At 44.3% G+C, this 22,921-nt stretch overlaps 1 pseudogene; it reads left to right on the forward strand.

Annotated features, from left to right (window-relative positions):
* Window positions 1-22,269: 22,269 nt before the first annotated feature.
* LOC116972674 lies at window positions 22,270-22,390 on the forward strand (annotated as a pseudogene).
* The last annotated feature ends 531 nt before the right edge of the window (window positions 22,391-22,921 follow it).

Below are 22,921 nucleotides of genomic sequence, written 5' to 3' on the forward strand. Positions count from 1 at the left end.
TTGTGTACCGCAAGGGCAAGGAAATGTTCGTGGCCGACACATTGTCCCGTGCGCCGCTCCCTTCCGTTGCCCGCCATCCATACGAATCGTCTGACCTGATGGTACTGAACGTTAACATTGTTCCCTCTTGGCAGATGCAGTCCCTGGTCAAACACACTGCCGCTGATCCTGCCCTGCAACAGCTTGAGGGCGTCATCCGCCGTGGCTGGCCTGACCGACGCTCTTCCCTACCGGCTGGTGCCGTGCCCTACTTCCTGGTTCGGGACGAATTGGTGCTGCACCACGGCGTGGTGGTGAAGGGTCACAAGGTCGTGGTGCCGGCCGCGCTGCGGGATCATAACTTTCAAACAGCCCACAACGGCCACCCCGGGGTGGAGGCCACTTTGTCCCAGGCCCAAGCCCAGTTTTACTGGCCTGGCATGGTTCAGGACATCCGGGACAGGGTCTCAGCCTGTGCTGCCTGCAACAGTCTCCTGCCTCATCAACAGCGCCAACCTCTCATGCAGCAACCGGCTCCCGAGTTGCCGTGGATGGCTGTCGCCACTGACATATTCGAATGGCATGGCAAACACTTCCTGGTCCTGGTGGACTCCTACTCCAGCTGGTTCGAGGTGGACCAGCTGCCGTCCCTCACGTCTGCTGCCGTCATCGGGAAGCTTCGCCGTCACTTTTCGACCTTTGGGTCCCCGGTGACTCTCCAATCCGACAACGGCAGCCAGTTTACCAGCGCACATTTCGGCGCCTTCGCCACCCGATGGAACATTCACCACATCACCAGCAGCCCCGAGTACCCGCAAAGCAATGGCCTTGCGGAGCGCGCTGTCCGCAGCGCCAAGGAGCTGCTGGAACATTGTCGGCTTGCTCATTCGGACTTCTAACTTGCCCTCCTCAACCTCCGCAACATTTCCCGGGACCCCGCACTCGGTTCGCCTGCCCAGCGCCTCATGTCCCGCACCACTCGACCCCCTCTCCCGGTCTCTCAGCAATCCCTAAAGCCCGCAGTCCGCAGCCCTGCCGCTGTCAAGGAGCGCATCATCGAGAAGCAGGTCATCCAGAAGCGCTCCTTTGACAAATCATCCCGTCTCCTTCCCCGTCTGTTCCCAGGCCAGGTTGTCCGGATGAAGTCCACCTCCGGTCATTACCGGCTGGCCGTTGTCGTTGGCAATGCTGACTCTCCACGGTCATACCTGGTTGACTACGAGGGCACCGTGTACCGTCGGACACGCCAGCACCTGCTGCTTGTCAACGAGCCTGCTCCGCCTCCCGCAGACCCGTTTTCGCCGCCTGTCCCTTCCCCACTGCCCGAAACTCCTCCTGCCCCTGTCACTCCTCGCATGCCCCGGACACTGCCCTCTCAGCTCTCTGTGCCCCGCACACGCCAGCCTCCTTCTCCTGCCTCACCTGCAGGTGTACCTGTTTCGCCCCCCCGTTCACCTCCTTCCCCTGGGCGCTCTTCACCCGGATCTCCCGTCTCTGTCCCTGCCCCCGTACCTGCAGCTCCTGCGGTTGAAGGGGAAGGCGGGTTGCGCACCCGCTCTGGGCGGTTGGTCAAGCCGCCTGTCCGGTACGGAGTGTGCGAGTTGTCTGTATCATGATATATTCTAACTGTTCCCTGCTTATGGTCTGATTCTAGCGTATGAGCCATGGTCGCTTTTGTTTCCAAGAGGAAGGATGTAGATCAGTGCATGCTCCTTTAACATAGTGACCTCACCACTACTAACCACTCCCCATTGTCTCTTGTATAATTGTAGCTTCCCCACCTCCAGCTCGCTCTCTAGCTCCAGTGATGACCACGGACAGCTAGGGCATAGTGTGTGTAGTGCATATAATAAAGTTATGTAGTAAAAGACTTTGTGTGTCAAGCAAGTCCTTTTTACAACTATATTAGCTCGGCTTTGACAATAATGATGGGACATTAGTGCTTTGTCCTCTTTGCACACTGAGGGGCCTGTCGCACTTTCACGACCTAATTCACGGCCTTTTTTACTCGTGGACATTTTTCATCAGGCTAGAAAAATGCCCCGACCTACTTGATGCCACGACCTACCTACGACCTTGTACGACCTTGTGACAACCATGCTGCGAGTGTGAGTCAAGAGCAAACTCGGCAGAGGTTGTGAATTAGGTCGTGAAAGTGGGACAGGCCCTTTACTCTGGCTGTTAACACTTTTGTAACTTTGTTGACGCCAAAACGAGGCTACATTTGTGTATTGCCCAGGTGAGGTCTGCGACATGGTTTTACCGGGTTGTATGCAAAACAAAGCATTTCACTGTACCTAGGCACATGTGACAACAATAGTATTATTGAATCACTGCATATCCATAGAACCTGTCCAATTAATATGTACATACCAAATTTCATTACGAAAATCAATTCAGCGTCTATAGTTTCCAAATATTTAGCACCATATAACTAATTGTTATGGTAAAATTCCTTCACAACCTCTCACAATTATCCCAGATTCTACCTGTAATGGTGGCCAAAGACAGACAGGACCCCAGGAGAATAACAGGAAGACTCCGCAGTAACGATGGTAAACGCAATGCTAACTTTTATTTTAAGGGGGCTAGAATACAAAACAGGGATGTAATGTTGAGGCTCGATAAGGTGCTGGTCAGGCCACATTTGGAGTATAGTGAGCAATTTTGGGCACCAGACAATATCTGAGGAAGGATTTGCTGGCCTTAGAGAGGGTCCAGAAGAGGTTTACAAGAATGATCTCAGGAATGAGTGGGTTAACATGATGAGCGTTTGATGGCACTGAGCCTGTACTCACTGGAGTTTAGAAGATTGAGGAGGACCTCATTGAAATGTACCGAATAGTGAAAGGCTTGGGTAGAGTGGATGTGGAGAGGATGATTCCACTAGTGGGAGAGTCTAGGACTTGAGGTCATAGCTTCAGAATAAGGGACGGCCCTTTAGGAAGGATATCAGAAGGAATATCTTTAGTCAGAGGCTGGTGAATCTGTGGAATTCATTTGCCACAGAAGGCTGTGGAGGCCAAGTCAATGGATATATTTAAAGCAGAGATAGATTTTTGATTAGGATGTTATGGGAAGAAAGCAGGAGAATGGGGTTAGGAGGGAGAGATAGGTCAGCCATGATTGAATGGCAGAGTAGACTTGATGGGCCAAATGGCCTAATTCTGCTCCTGTTATTTATGACCTTATGACACTTTTCGGCCACTTAAACTATTTTACTTTGGATTAGCCTGTGTAGAGGAACTGCTGATTGCCCAGTTGTTCGATAAGATAGAAAAATGTGGATAGAGTCTGGGACAATTTGGTTTTTATTTGGTGTACAGAGGGGAGGTACAGAGAGACCTGGGTGTCCTTGTACACCAGTCACTGAAGGTTGGCGTGCAGGTAGAGCAGGCAGTGAAGAAAGCTAATGGAATGTTGGCCTTCATAACAAGAGGTTTTCAGTATAGGAGTAAATAGGTTCTTCTGCAGTTGTATAGGGCTCTGGTAAGACCGCATCTGGAGTATTGTGTACAGTTTTGGTCTCCTAATTTGAGGAAGGACATCCTTGTGATTGAGGCAGTGCAGCGTAGGTTCACAAGATTGATCCCTGGGATGGCGGGACTGTCATATGAGGAAAGATTGAAAAGACTAGGCTTGTATTTACTGGAGTTTAGAAGGATGAGGGGATATCTTATAGAAATATATAAAATTATAAAAGGACAGGACAAGCTAGATGCAGGAAAAATGTTCCCAATGTTGGGCGAGTCCAGAACCAGGGGCCACAGTCTTAGAATAAAGGGGAGGCCATTTAAGACTGTGGTGAGAAATACTTTATCACCCAGAGAGTTGTGAATTTGTGGAATTCCCTGCCACAGATTGCAGTGGAGGCCAAATCACTGGATGGATTTAAGAGAGAGTTAGATAGAGCTCTAGGGGCTAGTGGAATCAAGGGATATGGGGAGAAGGCAGGCACGGGTTATTGATAGGGGACGATAAAGCGATGGTCACAATGAATGGCGGTGCTGGCTCGAAGGGCTGAATGGCCTCCTCCCGCACCTATTTTCTAAGTTTCTATGTTTCTATGTACGAGAGACAGAAAATGATTTAGTAATAATTGTACTTTTTTTCATATTTACTATTCATATTCAAGGGCGGCATAGCACAGTGCTAGATTTGCTGCCTTATTGTGCCAGAGACCTGAGTGCGATCCTGACGACTGGTGCTCACCGTACGGAGTCTGTATGTTCTCCCCGTGACTGCATGAATTTCCTCCCACATGCTAAAGAGGTGCAGGTTTGCAGATTAATTGGCTTCTGTAAATTGTCCCCTTTGTGAATATTAGAAGTAGTGTTGTTCGGCGCGAGCTTGGTGGGCCAAAGGGCCCATTTCCACACCGTATAACTAAACTAAACTAAACACTTGTTATAAAGAAAAAGCACTGCAGTCTTCATACAACATTTCTCCTCAATGGAATAGAATTTTTGTGGAAATGGTTTAGCAAAAATGGTCAGTATTCAATTTTTCTGCCATTATTCCTGAAATGGTGGAAATCAAGGCAGGAACAAATTGCCTTTAGTTCACATATATATATATAGAAATTCCATTTCATTTTGAATACGTATTTCAGGCATTTGGGAATCCAGTGTGCCGACTATAGATAATGATATCAATTTATATTTCTGACACTGGGTGATTATTAAATAAAGTTTCATGATTACATCCAGTCAAGTGTCAACTTGTAGATTGTTAAGGGCCTGTCCATCCGCGGTAGTTGCGAGTTTAGAAGAGTTTAGGAGAGTTTAAAAAAGTGTCATGGTCGTGTTGTATCGCTGAAGTAGAACACCTACGACAACCTTCGACTATGTAGAGAACCTCCATAGAATATGTAGAAGAACTTCTTCGACTATGTAGAAGAACTCCTTCGATCTCCTTCGACCTCCTTCTACTATGTTGAAGACTAGCTTCGACTAGCTTCGACTAGCTTCGGGAAAATTGGACACCGAATATTGGAGAGTGAAGACGACCACCTTCGATAATACTAACACTATCTACGACTACCTTTGACTTCCTTTGATCACTTTCAACTACCCTCGATTACCCTCGATTGCCTTCAATTACCTACGAATAACATGCCGACCTACTACGACCTACTTCGACTAAACCTACGAGTAAAAAAAATATCAATTTTTTCCATGCTGACCTTTTTTTACTTGCGCACAATTTTCAGCATGTTAAAACATACTTCTTGCCCAAACAGAGGCCTCGAGTCTGAGGGGATTACTCTCAAGCATGAAGAAGAGTTACATAGACCTCCTAGGACCACATGTCGACCATGCTGCGAGTATGAGTCAAGGGAAACTGTTCTAAACTCACAAATCAGGTCTTCGCAGTGGGACAGGCACTTTAGGGTAATATTTTGTAAAGAAAATACCCTCACTGAACAACAAATACAATGTAATTGGATTTGATGTTAGAAAAACCTTTTTTGGGACAAAATTTGTCTCTTTGAACAAGGAAAAGGAAGGTAAAGTTGAAAGTTATTAAATGGCCTGTCCCACGAGCATGCGACTGCATGCGGCAAGCGCGACCTAACGTGGTCGCTTGAGCCGTACGGCCTCGCGGGGCCGTTCCCACTTCGATCGCCGGATCCGTATGTAGTTGTGCGGAGCTGGTCCTGACATCGCGCGGGGCTCCGAAAAACTGACACTGTCCAAAAATTCCGTGCGTCAATGGACTGCCGGCCCGCAGTCGCATTGAGGCCGTACGCACCACCTCGACGGGCGTGCGCAGCGTCTCGACGCCATATGCAGCGTCTTGATGGCGTACGCCTTCACCCGAACTTCATGTCAACTCATACGGGATCACTTGACCTCCGCGCAGCCCCCGCTTCCGGTTTGGTCATGCTCGCCACATGCAGTCGCATGCTGGTGGGACAGGCCCTATACGGGGATCACTCGACTTTCACGAGGCCCCCGCACGGCCCCCACTTCTGGTTTGGTCGCGCTTGCCGCATGCAGTCGCATGCTCGTGGGACAGGCCCTTTAATGCCAAATGCCATTTAGCTTCATCACAGTTTATCTGCATGAAACATGTTAGGAAAGAGTTTCACTGTGTCAGAATCTATTGTGATTATTTTTATTAAAGTTAATGAGCAGGATAATGTGACCTTTAGGATTCATTTTGCATCTGAGATGAAGGGCAGAAGTCCATTCTATTATGGCTCGATGTCAGCCTGCATAAAAATGCTTAATGAATGCAATTAGAAGTAGAAATGTTTAGATTTATAAGTCTCATGGGTTATATAGTTAACTCTGCCCTTTATTAAATCGGTAATTCATACATCTATGTTTTTGCTCAATTGTTTTTTAATCCAAATGTGGCAGAAAGAAAGAAAATGATTTGCAAATTGGATGGAAGGGAATTGATTCACACTATTGTTAATGAAGCTATTTCATTCAGTGCATCCTCAACTTACATTGTTTTCCTTTAACATGCGTGGGAGTGTGGAGTGATGAGAGAAAGAGTGGGAGGTATCAGGGGAGTAAAACATCTTTGCTTTTTCCCAATTTTAGTATCAATAGCCTGCATCTCATATCATGTGATTATTTGACGATATTCTCCTTAGATTTTACCTAGTAATGACTCGATGCACTACAATGACACAATCCCTATATTGAAATATTATCACAATCTTTAAAAATGCATCAACATTTTCTATCTCCTTATTTCTTAAATTCACAAATAAGTATTTTCTCCTTTGACTGTATATTTATCCATAACCAAGCAATCCCCACAATGTGTAAAACAAAAAATTCTGGAGGAATTCAGTGAGTCAAAAACATCTGTGGAGAGAATTGACCAACATCTTTTCTGAAGATAGACACAAAATGCTGTAGTAACTCAGCGCGGCAGGCAGCATCTCCGAATAGAAGGAATGGGTGATGTTTCGGGTTGTGACCCATCTTTTCAGATTGGAAACCTTCTTCAGTACCAACCCAAAACCTATCCATCCATTTCTCGCCACAGATGCTGTTGACCTGCTGAGTTCCTCCAGTATTTTTTGTTTTTATTGCTCAAGTTTCCAGCATTTACTGTTTCTTGCATCTCTACGATGTATAGGTGATTTGCCCATGAATTCCAATGTTAACATTATTTATTTCAAGATTAATCAAGATATAAATCATTTCAAGTTTTAAAATGGGAGAACCTTCATCATTGTTGATCTCCTCATTTCACTTGAAAGCGATTTTTGCAGGTCAACAGATAATGATGCTATTTCATATTCCAGTGACCCAGATTCAATTCTGCCCCTTGGTGCTGCCTCTGTGGGAATTGCACAGTCTTTTTCACTAAATTATCCTTTGTGTAAGCTGTTGGCAGGAAAACTTGGGGAGTTGTCAGCCATGGGAGAGAGAATAGATTACCAGAAAATAGATTACCAGAGAATAGATTAACAGTCTGAAGAAGGGTCTCGACCTGAAACGTCACCCATTCATTCTCTCCTGTCTTGCTGAGTTACTCCATCTTTTTTGTGTCTATCACCAGAAAATAAGTGCAAGAATGGGCTGACATACACTCGATGGGCAGAATGGGGCATGCCATTGCAACGAGCTGAATGCTGTAAGAAATTTAAAATACAGCATAGTTACTAAATGACATATCAAAGCAATCAAGCATTCAGCGGCGTGATCATGGAAGCATTTTAAGACGATGATGATGATGAGGACACGGAATCTAATTGTCAATTCCTGCTCAGCAACTGCAGTTCAATCTGTTTAGGAAACTGTCAAATGATGGTCTTCTTTTTCTTAATACATGCAGACGGATTTGCTGCAGTAGCCGGCATTCTGAAAGTCATAGAGGTCAGCATTTGATTGCATGCTGTCACACTGACCAGAAGTTGCCCAAAATAGCAAGCCTATTTAATATGTTTCAGGTGGTACCTTCATAATTGATGTCTGTGACAAAAACGAATCTCTAAAGCCAGTAGTCCAGGACTGCCTGGGATAAGGAAAGACAATGTGAATGGCAAGAAGACTATCAAGCTCTACGTTCAATTGTTTATGCTAAGCCATTTCTTTACCCATCCCCCGCTGATAATGTTTCTGCCTTCAGGATAACCAGTGGGAATATTCAGGTGACGTATGATGTTGGACAAATAGGAAAAATGATCTAGTGCCTGTCATATTAGTACAATCTGGCCCTGTCTTGCTGATAATAATGAAATAATGCCCACACTTACAGAAATAATGAACAATTTAAACTGTTCTATGAGTTCAGAAATTAACTCTCTATTTAGGGTTTATTTTCGTGCAATTATAAAGACACTCACTTTAATTTTCAAATGTTATCCAAGATGCAAAGCAATTGATATAGAGTCAGAGTGAGAGTCATAGTCATGCAGCAAGGAAACAGGGCCGTTGGCTCAACGTCCATGCCGATCAAGGTGCCCCATCGAAGCTGGTCCTATCTTCCCACATTTGCCCATAAATCTTTCTTATTCATGAACCTGTTCAAATGTCTTTTAAATGGTGTTACTGTATCTGCCTCAACTTCCTCCTCTAGAAACTCATTCCATATAACCACCATTCTCTGAGTGTAAAATGTGCCCCTCAGCTTCCTGTAAAATCTTTCCCCTCTCACCTTAAACCTATGTCCTCTGGTTCTTGATTCCCCTATCCTGGATAAAAGATTTGGTGTATACACCTTTTCAATTCCCTTCATGGTTTTTATACACCTGTATAAAATCAGCCCTTAGCCTCCTGCACTACAAGTGATAAAGTCCAAGCTTGCACAATATCTCCCTGAAGCTCATACCCTTGAGTCCTCTCCAGCTTAATGGATATAACTGGAGACACAAGAAACGGCTGAATCTTAAAAAAACACCAAGTGTGGGTCAAGTAGCATCTGTGGAGGGGATCAATCATTGCATCTTGGTTCGGGACTCTTCAGACCATTCTTCAGATATAACTGTATTTTTTAATCACGACCTGTAGAACCGTAATTAAATAGGGTGTACGCCAGATTTTCCTTAACTGCGCCTCATTACAATCAACATGTTGCTAAAATGAGGCAATAAATATTTATGATTTTGTGCACTCGTGAAAACTGTCTTCCAGATGCCCTGTACTTAGCAAAACAATTTGTGGATATATAGATTGTAACAATAAAAATAAATTCTCCTTTAATTTAGCAGGTTTAGCATTCCTCAGCATTTGTGTGAAAGATCACATCAATGCAATGATTTTAATTTCATTTTGCTGGGTCAACTGAATCTGGTTTTTCGATGTATTAGACTGCAAAGTATCGTTATTGTTAGATACAGCTCTTCGATATAGGTATGAATGGAGGAATATCTTAGAAACCTACCAAACATAAATGCTACCTCTGAAAATAGACACAAAAAGCTGTAGTAACTCAGCGTGCTCAAGCAGCATCTCTGGAGAAAAGAAATAGGTGACATTTCAGCTCGAGCCCCTTCTTCATACCTGAAACGTCGCCTATTCCTTTTCTACAGAGATTCTGCCTGACCTGCTGAGTTACTCCAGCATTTGTGCCCATCTTCAGTGTATAACAGCATCTGCAATTCCTTCCTACACATACAGTAAGTGCTACTGCTAATGTTCTTATACTATGTTAATCATGAGTTGGTGATAAGTTGGTGTTAATCATGAGTTGCTGATTAAGGTACAGTATATATGCTTTTATACTGTACCTTAAATTAATTGTTTAAGGTACAGTATAAAAGCATATTTTCCACTGCCAAATTCAAATTAATGGTTTTACAAGGCCAGGAATGGAGTCATCATTAGCCATTCCTGTTAATCTATGGGCAACTAGACAAGACCACTTGGCATAGGAATGTTATTGTCATTATTACCTCAAGATTTTGAAGTAAAGGATGAGGGAAGTTGATGAATTGAAACAATAAGTCACAATGAATCAAGGATAGTGTCTGCTGAGAAAATAGAGACCTCCTGCCTGGTGAAGCCATGGCCTCTCAGCGCCAGAGACCAGGGTTCGATACTGACCTTGGGTGCTGTCTGGAGTTTGCATGTTCTCCCAGTGACAGTGTGGGCTTCCTTCAGGTACTCCAGTTTCCTCTCACATTCCAAAGATGTGCGGGTTTGTAGGTTAATTGGCTGCTGGAAGTTGCCCAAGGTGTAAGAAAATTGGATTACATACATCAAGTGCGAATGGTGATGATCTCAGTGGGCCAAAGGGCCTGTTTCCATGCTATATTGTTCAATCAACATTCAAAAACATTATGGAGGACAAATGGGTCAAGGTAACAGGGTCAGATAGCAATACTTATCTGTTAACTGTCAACTATTGCATTGGCTCAGATATGCATAAAAATCAGTCATAGAATCAGCATGGACATATGCCCTTCGGCCCAACTTGCCCACACCAGCCAATATGTCCCAGCTGCATTAGTCCCACCTGCCTGCATTTAGATCATATTCCTCCAAATCTGTCCTATCCAGGTACCTGTCTAATTGTTTCTTAAATGTTAGGATAGTCCCTGCCACAACTACTTCCTCTCGCAGCTTGTTCCATACACCCTCCACCTTTTGTGTGAAAAAGTCACCCCTCAGATTCCTATTAAATCTTTTCACCTTCAACAAAAACCTATGTCCTCTGGTCATCGATTCACCTACTCAAGGCAACAGACTGTGCATCTACCCAATCTATTCTTCTCATGATTTTATTCATCGATTCACCTACTCAAGGCAACAGACTGTGCATCTACCCAATCTATTCTTCTCATGATTTTATACACCTCTATAAGATCAGTATAGCAAAGTGGGGAGTCATGCATTTTTGTTACAAGAATAAAGGGCTAGATTATTTTCTAAATGGAGAGATAATCGAGAAATTGGAGGTGCAAATAGACTTGGGCTGCTGGTTCAGGACTTCCAAAAAGCTAATTTGCAAGTTGAATCAGTAGTTACTTAGACAGACTTAGTTCCTCCTACACTGTTGAGTGCATTGGGCAGCAAGCTTCCGCCATTCTGTTCGGTTATGTGCGACATCTTCCACCCTCGATCGGTTTGCTTCCCAGGCTTCCAAATCCTTCTGGAATGTTCGCCTCCATGTGAGTTTTGGTCGGCCTCTTTTCCTTCTTCCGTCAGGTTGCCATGTCATTGCTATCTTAGGTGAACATTCTGGTGACATTCTGAGTACATGATGAATCAGTAGTAAGAAAGGCAAATTCAATGTTTGCATTTATATCAAGTGAACTGGAAGACAAAAATAAAGATGTAATGCTGAGGCTCTATAAGGCGCTGGTCAGGCTGCATTTGAGGTACTGTGAGCAAATTTGGGCTCCATATCTGAGAAGGAATGTGCAGGCCCTGGAGCGGGTCCAGAGGTGGTTTACAAGAATGATTCAAGGAATTAGTGGGTTTGCATATGATAAGGCTTTGAGCCTTAATGCAAGGAGCATTCGAAATAAGGTGGGTGAATCGAATGCGCAGGTAGTAGTTAAGGGATATTATACAGTTGGAATTACGAAGACATGGCTCCAAGGTGACCAAAACCAGGAGCTAAAATTTTCAGGAAGGATAGACGGAAAGGAAGAGGATTTGGGGTGGCATTGCTGGTTAAAGAGGTGATTAATGCAATAGCAAGGAGAGATATTTGCTTGGATGCTGTAGAATCGGTATGGGTAGAACTGCAAAATAGCCAAGGACAGAAAACACTTGTTGGAGTTGTATACAGCCCACCAATCAGCAGTAGGGAGGCTGGGGATAGCATCAAGCAGGAAATTATAGAAGCGTGTAGCAAAGGTACAGCAGTTATCATGGGTGACTTTAATCTACATATAGATTGGGTCAACCAAATTGGTGACAACGCTGATGAGGAGGATTTCCTGGAATATATACGGGATGGTTTTTAAACCAATATGTAGAGGAACCGACAAGAGGGCAGGCCATCGTAGACTTGGTATTGTGTAGTGAGGAAGGATTAGTTAGCAATCTTGTTGTGCAAGGCCTCTTGGCAACAGTGACCATAATATTGTGGAATTGTGCATTAGGATGGAGAGTGACACAGTTAATTCAGAGACTAGGGTCAACAAACATAAAGAAAGGAGACTTTGAAGGTATGAGATGGGAATTGGTGAGGATAGACTGGCAAATTATACTTAAAGGGTTGACAGTGTTGATGCAATGGCGAAGAACTCCAGAAATTGTTCATCCCAGTCCGGCGAAAAAATAAAACTGGGAAGGCGGCTCAACTGTGGCTGACGAGGGAAGTCAAGGATAATGTTAAAGCCAAGGAAGAGGCATATAAATTGGCCCGAAGAAGCGGCAAACCAGAGGACTGGGAGAAATTTAGAACTCAACAGAGGAGGACAAAGAGGTTAATTAAGAGGGGAAAAAGAGCATGAAAGAAAGCTTGCAGTGAATATAAAAACTGACTGCAAAAGTTTCTTTAGGTTTGTAAAAAGGAAAAGATTAGTGATGACGAATGTAGGTCCCTTATAGTCAGAGACAGGTGAAGTTATATTGGTAAACAAGTAAATGGCAGACCAGTTAAACGAGTACTTTGGTTCTGTCTTCACTAAGGACGGCACAAACAATCTCCCGGAAATACGAGGGGACCAAGGATCTAGTGGGAGGGAGGAACTGAAGAGATTCTACATTAGTCAGGAAATGGTGTTAAGTAAACTATTGGAACAGAAGGCTGATAAATCCTCAGAGCCTGATGGTCTGCATACCAGAGTACTCAAGGAGGTTGCACTAGAAAGCTTGGATGCATTGGTGATCATTTTCCAATGTTATCTCAAATCTGGATGAGTTCCTGTGGACTGGAGGGTAGCCAATGTAACTACACTTTTTAGGAAAGGGGGGAGAGAAAAAGTGGGGAATTTTAGACAGTTAGCCTAGTGGGAAAGATGCTGGAGTCGATTATTAAAGATGGTATAGCAGTGCATTAAGAAAGCAGTGACGGGATCAGTCAAAGTCAGCATGGATTTATGAAGGGGAAATCATGCTTCACTAATCTTCTGGAATTTTTTGAGGATGTAAAAAGTAGAATGGATAAGGGAGAGCCAGTGAATGTGGTGCATCTGGACTTTCAAAAAGCCTTTGACAAGGTCCCACACAAGATATTAGTGTGCAAAATCAGAGCACATTGTATTGGGGGTAGGATATTGACATGGATAGAGAACTGGTTGGCAGACAGGAAGCAAAGAGTAGGAAATAATGGGTCCTTTTCAGAATAGCAGGCAGTGACTAGTGGGGTGTCGCAGGGCTCGGTGCTGGGACCCCGTTTCTTCACAATATATATTAATGATTTAGACAAGGGAATTAAATGTAACATCTCTAAGTTTGCAGATGATGCAAAGCTGGGCGGCAGTGTGAGCTGCGATGAGGGTGCTATGAGGCTGCAGGGTGACTTGGATAGGTTGGGTGAGTGGGCAGAAGCATCGCAGATGCAGTATAATGTGGATAAATATGAGGTTGTCCATTTTGGTGGCAAGAACAGGAAGGCAGATTATTATCTGAATGGTGTCAGATTAGGAAAAGGGGAGGGGCAACGAGACCTGGGTGTGCTTGTACATCAGTCACTGAAAGTAAGCATGCAGGTACAGCTGGCAGTGAAGAAAACCAATAGCATATTGTTCTTCATTATGAAAGGAGTTGAGTTTAGGAGCAAGGAGGTCCTACTGCAGTTGCACAGCGCTCTGGTGAGACCGCACCTGGAGTATTGAGTGCAATTTTGGTCTCCGAATTTGAGGAAGGACATTATTACTATTGAGGGAGTGCAGTCTAGGTTCACCAGGTTCATTCCCGAGATTGCGGACTGACCTATGATGAAAGAATGTGTCGACTGGGCTTGTATTTGCTGGAATTTAGAACAATGTGGGGATCTTATAGAAACATATAAGCAGGGCCGTATTTACGTATAAGCTTCACAAGTTTAAGCTTAAGGCCTCGAGATCTAGGGGAGCATCGGCAGGGCCAGATTTACCTACAGGCCTCATTGGTTGAAGGCTAGGGCCTCAAAATCTAGTGGGCCTCCAGCCAAGGTGTTTTTTTCCCAGAGTAAAAAAAATCCCGGTAAAAAAAAAATTGGAGCGCTATCAACATTTCCACTTTGATGGAAATTACCCGAAATTCTGGCTCCTGCCGCTGGATGTTTTAGGGAAAAAATTGCGACCATCCACGCTTGCGCAGTTGGGGGAAGCTGGTGATGCAGTAGCGACACAAAATGACGCGGTCTCTCCGCGCGTGCGCAGTGGGCCAGGGCGGGTTCAGATCTCCATTTGCACTCCTCACAATCAACTCGATGCCTCGTGTCCACCAAAGATCCTAGGTGTCTACTCCAGGTAAGTAGTGGAATATTGTGTTGCGGGAGTGCCCGTTTCTCCTGGCAGGGGGAGGGGCTGCGGTGTCTGCGGCACGGAGTCGAAGCCTCGCTGCGTTGGAGGGAGAGAGAGGAGGAGGGAGGGAGAGAGAGGGGGAATGTAGAGGGGGAAAGGGGAGGTTGAGACAGAGGGGTGAGAGAGAGGGAGGGGGGGGAGAGAGAGAAAGAGGGGGAGAGAGAGAGGGGAAGGGGAGGGGAGAGAGATGGGGAGGGAGAGAGAGGTGGAGGGAGAGGGAGGGAGAGGGAAGGGGAAGGAAGAGGGGGGAGTTGGAAAGGGGGATTATCTTTAGTGAGATTGCAAAATTAAGGTAGGTTTTAGAGCAATTATATATTCTCCTCCATGTTATTAATATCAAACAATTGGAACTGCTTTCTTTTCCTTGATAACAATACTGAAAAATATGAATTCCATAGTTTGCAACTTTCATTTTTGCATCATATTTTTAATGTGCACACACTAACACAGTCGAACAGTGACAGGCAATCAAATCAAAACACAAAACATTTTCTAAAAAATGTTTTATTTTCTGCAAAAACTTACAGTAATTCATTTGCAGGGTTTGCATGCTCCTTTATAACATTTTACATAACATTTTACAGTTCAACTTGATTATTAAAACAAGATTATTTAATCATTTCTTGATTTAAAAAAATGTATACAACAATGATCCCAATCATCCCAGTCCAACCACTCATTACTCTTGACTCAACCAAAATTATTTCTGAAATATTGGTCATAAATTTGGTGCAAAAATGCCACAAAATAAGGCTCAGAATTCACCAGAGAGCATCTAAAACCCCGGCCACTAGGGTCTTTCAGCTTCACGCTTGTGATATGTGCTGCGTGCACTTATTTCACATACATATTTTGTAATCCTGCCACGCCACACCCCTTTTTAAAAAGCTTTGTACGGGCCTGGTGTATAATATTTTTGACTGTCATAGGCCTTTCACAACGCACTGTAGTCTCTAAACAACACTTCAGTAATTTTTCACTTGCCTTCCATTCAAGAATAATAGTATTTTAAGCTGATAACTCGAAACTAGCACTGGCAAAAAATAAAACGCGCAGCTTTCCAGCCCTTTTCTCATTGGCCACGCTCAGCTGCACATCAATGTCAATCTGATGGACTCTTCCATGTTAATCTCATCGTGGGGGTGGGGGATTGGGAGGGGCCTCACAGGTGGAATAGCCTAGGACCTCTCTTCATCTAAAACTGGCCCTGCATATAAGATTCTTAAGGGATTGGACAGGGCAGATGCAGGAAAAATGTTCCTGATGTTGGGGAAGTACAGAAACCGGGGTCACAGTTTAAGGATAACGGGTAGGCCATTTAGGACTGAGATGAGGGGAAAAAAATCACCCAGAGAGCTGTGAATCTGTGGAATTCTGTGCCACAGAAGGCAGTGGAGGCCAATTCACTGGATGTTTTCAAGAGAGTTAGATTTAGCTCTTAGGGCTAAGGGAAACAAGGGATGATCAGCCATGATCATATTGAATGATGCTGTTAGCTCAAAGGGCTGAATGAACTACTCCTGCACCTATTTTCTATGTTTCTATGTGTTGTGAGTATTTGACAACATTGGGCCTCTACTCGCTGGAGTTTAGAAGGTTGAGAGTGGACCTCATAGAATAATGAAAGGCATAGATAGAATGCATGTGGAAAGGATGTTTCTACTAGTGGGAGAGTCTAGGACCAGAGGTTATAGCCTCAGAATTAAAAGGCTGTCTTTTAGAAAGGAGGTGAGGAGGAACTTATTTAGTCAGAAGGAAGTTAATCTGTGGAACTCATTGCCACAGAGGGATATGGAGGCGAAGTCAGTAGATAATTTTAAGGCATAGATAGACACATTCTTTATTAGAACTGGTGTAAAGGGTTACGGGGTGAAAGCCGGAAAATAGGATAAGGAGGCATTGGTCAGCCGTGATTGAATGGCTGAGCAGACTCGATGGCCAAATGGCCTAATTCTACTCCTATAACTTATGAACTTATGAACCCTGAGCTCCAAGGGTACTCAACCTCTCCCTATAGCTCAGACCCTCTAGTCCTGGCAACATCCTCATAAGTCTTCCCTGTACCCTTTCAAGCTTGACAACATCTTTCTGTAACATGGTGCCCAGAACTGAACACAACATTCTAAATGTTGACTCACCAACGTCTTATAGAATTGCAACATGACCTTCCAACCTCTATAATCAATTCTCTGACTGATGAAGGCCATGGTGCCGAAATGTCTTTTAGCCCACCCTATCTACCTGTGAATCCAACTTCAGGGGAACATGCACCTGCACTCCTAGATCCCTCTGCTCCACAACACTCCCCAGAGACCAACCATTCAATGTGTAGGTCCTGCCCATGTTAGACTTCCCAACATGCAACACCTCACTTGCAATCAGGGAGACTTTCATCAGAAAACCTCTCCAGCACGCTCATGTCAATCAAATAGGTTTTCTGAGTGTGTGTGTGTGTGTGTGTGTGTGTGTGTGTGTGTGTGTGTGTGTGTGTGTGTGTGTGTGTGTGTGTGTGTGTGTGTGTGTGTGTGTGTGTGTGTGTGTGTGCGTGTGTGTGTGTGTGTGTGTGTTTGTGTGAGTGTGTGTGTGTGTGTGTGTGTGTGTCTGAGAGTCTGTGTATGTGTATAGGGGGGTTGTACGTAAGGTCTCCGGGTGAAAGGGATTGACGAACGGAACTGCTCAATCTTTCGGCAAACAATTTGCAAGCCAACAAACACATTTTCTGAAAGCCCTTTAAAAAAGCCAAGCCAATTGGGCAAACACTTTGCAAGCCAACAAACACATTTTTTGAAAGCCCTTTACAAAGACAAGCCAATTGGGCAAACACTTTGAAAGCCAACCAACACATTTTCTGAAAGCCCTTTAAAAAGCCAAGCCAATTGGGCAAACACTTTGCAAGCCAACAAACGCATTTTCTGAAAGCCATTTAAAAGCCAAGCCAATTTGACAAACACTTTGCAAGCAACAAACAGATTTTCTGAAAACTACATCGAGGAGACTCACCGTGGAGTAGATGTGTGGTCAGTGTTATTCGCAGCTCAGAGAGCCGTGACCCTCTCGCTTCCTCCGTCTCACAGAGACTGAGTGAGGCACGACACTTCCAGGTTTTATAGTCCCTCCTCCCTGCAGCCAGCGGGGGCAGCAGAGAGAATGGTGACATTTTTTAAAACATTAATTACTCTCTGATTTTTCATCGATGGGAAAATCCTCCAATCCAATCCGGCGGAGGGGGACTCTGAGCGAGGTGGCCAAAAAAGACGGCCATAAGTGGCCGCATTCTCTCAGAAATCATGAAACAGAAAGTCGAAAGCGGTCAAGATCTTAGTTTTAGTAATATAGATATACTTATTTGTGTGTTGGTGCATTAATGAACTGCAGAAAGTAAACATTTATTGTTCAGTTGCCGGTACATATGAGCATTAAACACTCTTGACTTTTTTGACTCATAAGACAGTGTGTTCCAGATTGCAACCACCATTTGGGGTGATTTTCTTTTGCTTCAGATCCATTTAACCTTGTTACTCCTCATCTGCAAACTTCAACTTGATGTCAGGTGTCTGAAGAGTTAGTTAGCATTGGGTATAACTGAAAGTTAATTTTTGGACCTGAAAATAAATTCTTGCAGCCTTTTTCTTAAGGTTCAAATAATAAAAAAAGTACTGAACATTTTGCCAGTCTATGTGTTTAGTTTAATTTAATTTAGAGATACAACGTGGAAACAGGCCTATTGGCCCCCCGAGTCCACAGCGACCAGCGATCCCCGCACATTAACACTATCTACACACACTAGGGCCAATTTCCATTCATACCAAGCCAATTAATCTACAAACCTGTATGTCTTTGGAGTGCGGGAGGAAACCGAAGATCTCGGAGAAAACCCATGCGGTCAGGGCAGAACGTACATACATCGTGCAGACAAGCACCTGTAGTCAGGATTGAACCCGGGTCTCTGGTGCAGTAAGGCGGTAACTCTATCACTGCGCCACCGTGCTGCACATATTGCAGCACAGTTACAGTGGTATAATGCAAAAACAGGCCCATCAGCCCATCATATCCATGCAACGCATTGGTGTGCACTTCATCCTCTGTGTTTCCGGCACTTAGTAGTGGTAGGTCTTTTGCACATTTGTCAGGGTGGTTTGCTTGTCTGCTTTAACCCATCTTCAGGTATATCTGTGCTGAAGAGAGAAAGCTTTATGTTTTCAGAATTTCAATCCGAACAAGTGTATACATGAATATATCTCAGGACTGCAACCAGTTGGTCGGGACTGTTGAAAGCTGGGATACTCAAATAAATCTCTGATTGTGATGATTTAGACTTCTTCAGTTATTCCTTGACCACCTTCACATCATTCTTTGTCATTCCATTCCTCTATGGAAAATAGGGTGACGATGTATGGTAATCAAGCTACAAGTCCTCAGGGAACCTGTAGGAATAGTGGAACTGTCCTCATTTCAGATAATCAGGGTTACTCCTTCTGCTTTTATTCTGATACATCATGTGGGAGGGAACCGAAGATCTCAGAGAAAACTCACGCGGTCATGAGGAGAACGTACAGACTCCGTACAGACAGCACCCGTAGTCGAGATCGAACCTGGGTCTCTGGCGCTATAAGCTCTGTAAGGCCGCAACCCTACCGCTGTGCCACCGTGGCCACCCCTAAGCATCGCTGTGAGTCAGGAATAAGTGAGCACCACTCTCTTTCTATTTGTGCTTGCTAAAGTCACTCCAGTTCACCAACTGCACAGTATCACAAGCAAATACAAAAACGCAAGCTGCTGCATTATTTTTCAGAATCATCCTTTGTCCATAGTTAATATTAATAAATGATATAAATCAATGATTAAATCACATTGCATAACTGGTAGGATTATTTCCATTTCTGCTGAATTCAGAAATATGAAAATAATATGAGAAAGTGCAAAAACAAATATCAAAGGCATGGTGATTTATTTTGCTTGTTTATATGAATGTAATCGGGTTATCTTGCGGCAATACAATAAAGGCAAATGAAGAGAAATGTTGTTTTAATCTACAAAGAGAGTGATTCAGAAAGGTCCAAGGAGGTATGTCCTCAATGAAATGAGACATTGAATACTCTGCAGCAGATGCCACGTCAAGCAGCCACCTTGATTAATGAATCTGCAACGCACATTTTCACCACTCCCCTGCTGTTTTCTTGTCAATAGCCGGAGGTACTTGGCTCTTCCCCAAGTGGTGTCAGAATGATTTAATATACGCACAACACCAACAGTTGAGAATAAACTTCTCCACATGTTTGTTTTTTCAAAATGGCTACATCGCAGCTTATCTGTTCCCTTTAGATAATAGAAGTGACTGAGATAACACTCTGCAAGAAGATTAGCATCACCTTTTCTTGCACCACACAGTCTTAAAAGAAGGAGCTCCTAATCCCACTTGGCAATGAGATGCAGCAAATTCATTCCTCTTAATTTTGCATTGACAGAATTTGAAGACCTGTAACTGTACAGTTCATGCAAATCAGTTTGCTTTTAACGGATTAATTAAATTGAATGGTGCTTGACTGTGAAATAATTTATATAATCTTGGATTCATTTATTTTATATTCCTAGTTAAGAAATTACTGCCAGTAATTTCTTAAGAAGTCAATTTAATGCTAATTTTACTTTGGAGTCACGAAAGGAATGGAGGGTTATGGTCTGAGCGCAGGTATATGGGACTAGGGGAGATTATGTGTTCGGCACGGACTAGAAGGGTCGAGATGGCCTGTTTCCGTGCTGTAATTGTTATATGGTTATATGGTTACATGAAGAACCCGCCAGTACGCACGTGTGTCATTATCGCTACACGCATTGTGAACAAGTCATTACGAGGGGAGGACGTTCCTCCCAAACGGCAGGGTTGAACCTGCAACAAGTAAGGTAGGACAACTTAGTTTCTTGACTTACCTTTTTTACAGGCAGGCTGATGAAAACTGGCTGGGGAGAGTCTGCAGAACAGCAGGCAGCCAGCAACGGCCGGGGGCACCACTCTCTCCCTTAAACGGGAGCCGGAGCCGACCTCAGCTCCAGCAGGACGCCGACAGCGGTGGAGCATTCTGGAGCCGTCATTCCGATGGCTCGGACAACAGCCCCACGGACCTATACTACATGGGTCCGAGGGGCTGGAAGGTGCTGGGTTTTTCCACAGCACTAAAAATAGCGGCAAGCGGTCAGTGCCCGAGAGCACTGAGTACGCGTTGGAGCGGCTGGGCCTGGGTCGCGAGCGGCCAGTTCCCCGAGAGGACTGGACCGCGTTGGAGCACCGCAGGCCCAAGTAGAGAAGGAGCGGCACAGTGCGGGAAGCACTGCACCGCATTTTTTAAAACAACCAGACCTGCGGCTGCGAGCGGCCAGCTCCCCGAGAGGACTGCACCGCGTTGGAGCACCGCAGGCCCAAGTAGAGAAGGAGCGGCACAGTGCGGGAAGCACTGCACCGCGTTAAAACTGCCATACCTGCGGTTTGCGAGCGGCCAGCTCCCCGAGGGACTGAACCGCGTTGGAGCACCGCAGGCTAACGGCAGTACGGGCGGCTCAGTGCTGTGAGCACTGCACCGCGCTTTGGAGCACCGCAGGCCAACGGGGATACAGGCGGCACAGTGACCGTGTACACTGCACCGCATTGGCACTGCGGAACCTGCACCTGCGAGAACATACCGTTTTGCAGCGATGCAGGTCCAAGAAGAAATCCTCCAGTGGGTAAGTCCCATAGCAGCACCTTATACAGGGCTGTATTTCACTTCTATTATTTCAGGGAAGTGTTTGAGGAAAAGACAGACTCAGGGAGAAGGAAGCAGCACCTTTTCTATAGGGCTATAATCATGCTTCTGTCTCCCCAGTAGACTCTTCTGTCAGAAGAGTGCTGGGGTCAAGTCTAGGGCAAACCCTGGACAGGTAAACAGATGTAAGAGCTGTAACAATGAGGTGATGCCTTTTCTAAGTCACAAAGTACATAGAGTGCATTATTGGTCCTTTCCTGATAGAAATACAGGAATACTTATGTTGTGACTGAAGGATTTAGCAGTCCAAAAATTTACTGACAAATTCCATTCCCATCTGGGAAGTCACACGGGAATGTCTGTCTATGTTTCAGGGGGAACAACAGTACAGCTGTGAGTAAAGCTAACTGGGAAAGATCTACAAACCAGGTTAGAAGCCAGCATAGACCATATGTTTTCTATCTACTGCAGGGGCAAACATTAGCTGACACCATAGCTGTCACTTGCCACCGGGGATTGTAAATCCCTGAATGTACTAAACTAATCAATTTATGCATCTGGTTACATCCAACCGGGATTGACGCGGGCCTGTGTAAACCCGAAACCTCCTAGCAAAATCTTTTTATTTGGGGGTGACCTATCTAGAAGGTCAAGGAGTTGGACAATGAAGCCAAACTGGAGCTCATCTAAACGTCCAAACATCATCCTCAAAGGTATCGCCCCTATGCTGGAAGATGTGTACACCCACAACACACGGCCTCGGGGATCCAGAAGAAAACAGTAAAACCAGAAGGAAGCAAGGAGGTTGGTGCGAGAAGATATCGAATAAATAACTTTTTGACACTCATATCTTAAACAGTATCCGGGGATACACAATAGAATTTTACAACACATAATCTTCTAGTCCAGCTGATATATCGAGAGAGGAATTTGGAGGAGAACACCAAATGGATATTGGGCTATAGTATTTGCTGATGTTACTACACGATATGGAACAGCAGATGCCGATCTACTCGTATCCAGACATAATCACCAATTACCAAATATGTCATATGGGATACAGACACTGGACATCAGCAACAAATGGGATTTTAGCTGCTTTGCAAGGGAAGAATTATTATCTACGCATTCCCTTCCTAACAAAATAGGATATGGCGCTTGACGCATCAAACATAGATCAGATCTCGGCTTTTTGGCTAAGATCAAGTTTGATATCTGTTCTTATCAGTTTAAATATCTGATATGTCCCTTATCTAGGGACCATATATTATAAAATTAAATTTTAAAAAAAACAAAAAAAACAACGACAAAAAACGATATATTCGTTTTAAGAACAGAAACCTTTTCTATTGTTAAGTATATTCGTTTTAAGAACGAAAATGGAAAGCATTGATTCAAAGGATGCTTACAATTTCAGTACCCATAACAGGTGACCACGGACGTTATTTTTATCTAATTGGATGGCTCAGCTCTAGCAGTATAGAGCACTACCTAATGTGTTTACATTAGCACCTAGGTTATTTACAAAATATGACAACCAGCCACACAATGGTAATGGCTTCTTTGGATGACATACTAATTGTGTGGAAACTTAGGACGGGCTGAACAAACGGTAACAGCCACTTAACAATTATTTGGAAACTAGGATTCATTATCCATCCAATTAAATCAAAATTAAAGCCTTCAAACTAAAGGGATAATTTGGGGTTCACCATTAACTCAGTTCCTCATGTCAGTAACTTTGCCAACAGAGGTTACAACCTTAATAGAGGCATACAGCAAAATCATTGACATGAGGATACACCATCCATCAGACTGGTAGCAAGAA

Source organism: Amblyraja radiata, chromosome 4 (genome assembly GCF_010909765.2).
Source record: "Amblyraja radiata isolate CabotCenter1 chromosome 4, sAmbRad1.1.pri, whole genome shotgun sequence".
NCBI lineage: Eukaryota > Metazoa > Chordata > Chondrichthyes > Rajiformes > Rajidae > Amblyraja > Amblyraja radiata.